This window comes from Octopus bimaculoides, chromosome 6 (genome assembly GCF_001194135.2).
Source record: "Octopus bimaculoides isolate UCB-OBI-ISO-001 chromosome 6, ASM119413v2, whole genome shotgun sequence".
In the NCBI taxonomy this organism is placed as follows: Eukaryota; Metazoa; Mollusca; class Cephalopoda; order Octopoda; family Octopodidae; genus Octopus; species Octopus bimaculoides.
In genome coordinates this window covers 85,028,535-85,031,033 of record NC_068986.1, presented here as the reverse complement: position 1 = coordinate 85,031,033, position 2,499 = coordinate 85,028,535, and the positions used below count along the sequence as shown (strand labels likewise).

Below are 2,499 nucleotides of genomic sequence, written 5' to 3'. Positions count from 1 at the left end.
ATATATATATGGATATATGCATAAATTAAATACATTTATAATTATAATACGTATATATACATATATATATACATTCATATATACACCCTCGTGTTTGTGTGTGTGTGTGTGTGTGTGTGTGCGCGCGTGTTTATGTATATATACATACACTTACGCAAGCAAACATGCTTAAACACCAACATAACTCTTCAAATCTTCGAGACACTACCTTGAAATAAACTAATAAAAAATCTATACCTACTTCATATTTTTGCTGAACTATCCTGGTAAAGGGGTATTTTCCTTTTCTTTCTTTTACGTTACAAACTCTCGAGCAATTAAATTCCAAAATTCATCCACTTATTTATATTGGTTCCTTTTCTTAAATCTCTATTTTCTTAGAGAGAGAGAGAGAGACGAATGAGTAGTCTTGGCCTTCATGTACGTATTGTAATTGAACCAACGTAAAATAACTCGGTAACTAAATAAAATTGCCTGACACAAGTATAAATTTCGATAAGGTTTCAAATGTCTGTTTTCAATAATCACTGTATCATCTTTCAAACTTCAATAGAAACAACGAAGCGTTAAGAACGATATTAAAAAAGAAACTTCATAATATTCTCTATTAGTTATATATTATAATAATTTGTGTGCATCTTTCAGGCTGAATATATTCAATGTGAAATTGTGTGTTGAGATAATATATTTGTTCTTCACGCGTTTCTTACTGTTCCTATTTTAACTCATGTGCATTGTCCGGAAATCTTTCGTCACACATCTGTAACCTCTTCAGCGACACTTTTCGTTTTTGCGTGAGCTCTTGCTCCACTTACTCCGTTCTGTTCTTCTATGATGTGTATCCTTATGTGCCCATGCGTTTGAGTCCGTGTGTGTGTTTTTGTATGTGTGTGTATTTATGATTGTGTGTTTGTCATTGTTTTTAGTAGCAGTATGACCTTCCTCTCTATCCCATCCTCTCTATCCCATTGTGCTGCTGCTGTCCCAGGACCCGAACATTTGGTGCAGTTTCTATATCTCTCTGTGTCTATGTGTTTACCCACGGTGTTGCCATCGTGGTAGTTGTTGTTGTTGTTGTTGTTGTTGTTATTGCCATCGTTGTCACCGCCGTTGCTGCTGTCGTTGTCATTCGTGTTGTTGACGTTGTTGCAGTCGTCTCTGAAGTTATAGTGTGTGTAAACGTTCACTTCGTATGTTGTTCGTATCAATGACCCTTACATAGATTTATTTATTAAATCGTTTATATATGTTTTATCCATCTCTGTTTCTTATATTTATCACAGGTATGTGACAAATATATACTGCAATGTTAGGAATGTAGTGTATGGCTTACGATGCACTGAGGGACGGTGCAGGAACATGACAGCTACCTACATTGAAGAGACTGCACGCAGCATAGGAGAGCGTTTAGGTGAACATTGGTGAGAACCCAAAGAAGAGAAAGGCTTGTCAGTGCTTTACAAACATACACAGGGACAACATGGAGGCTCGATTAATAACATAGAGGATAAGGTATCGTCGACACATAAAACTGACACGACACCTAGACAGATCACAGAGGCTACACATATAGCAGTAGACAGACCGAGCCTCGGTAGAAAACACGAATGGAACAATAACAACCATCATCACGCCACATGACTAAAGACAGAAGGGAGGGAGGGGGGAAATAATAAATAAAACACAGATACAAACAGGGTAATACACACACAATAGACATATGTGTACATACTTCTGATACGTATAACAAATAGTATTAAATTAATAAATAAATAAAACAATAAATAAATAGATATATCTGCCACATACCTGTGACAAATATAAGAAATGGAGATAGATGAAAAATAAATAAACAAATATACAAACAAATAAATTTATGTAAAGGGTATGGACACAACTTAAGAAGCGAACCCATAAACACACACAAACACACAAACAATAACTTCACAGACGGCCGCTACAATATCAACAACACGACTAACAACGACAGCAGCAGCGGCGGTGACAACTACGACGATGGCAACACCGTAGATGAACACACAGACGCAGAGAGATACAGGAACTGTACCAAATTTTCGGGTCCTCAAACAGCAGCAGCACAGTAGGATCAGAAGATGGGGCTGAGAGGGAGGCCATAGTGCTGCTAAGAATAATGACACGCATACACAAGCATGCACACTCACGCATACACACACACACACACACACACACACACACACACACACACACACACAAGCACGGACGCAATCGCATGTGCACATAAGGATATACATCATAGAAGAGCAGAACGGAGTACATGAAGAAAGAGCACACGCGAAAACAAGAAGTGTCGCTGAAGAGGTGACAGATGTGTGACAAAAGATTTTCGGACAATGGACATGAGTTAAAAGAAGAACAGTAAGAAACGAGTGAAGAACAACTACATAGTTCAATGGCCCCAAAAAATGACCATCCGGAAATGCAATAATATATATATATATATATATATATATATATATA

General features: G+C 37.3%; 1 long non-coding RNA gene across 1 annotated transcript in view; it reads right to left on the bottom strand.

Annotated features, from left to right (window-relative positions):
* LOC128248048 (uncharacterized) overlaps positions 1–413 on the bottom strand; it is a 16,335-nt gene extending 15,922 nt beyond the window's left edge. Inside the window, exon 1 of the long non-coding RNA XR_008264320.1 lies at positions 242–413. This is a non-coding gene — a long non-coding RNA (uncharacterized LOC128248048). The remainder of the gene's footprint in view (positions 1–241) is intronic.
* Positions 414–2,499: the final 2,086 nt, after the last annotated feature.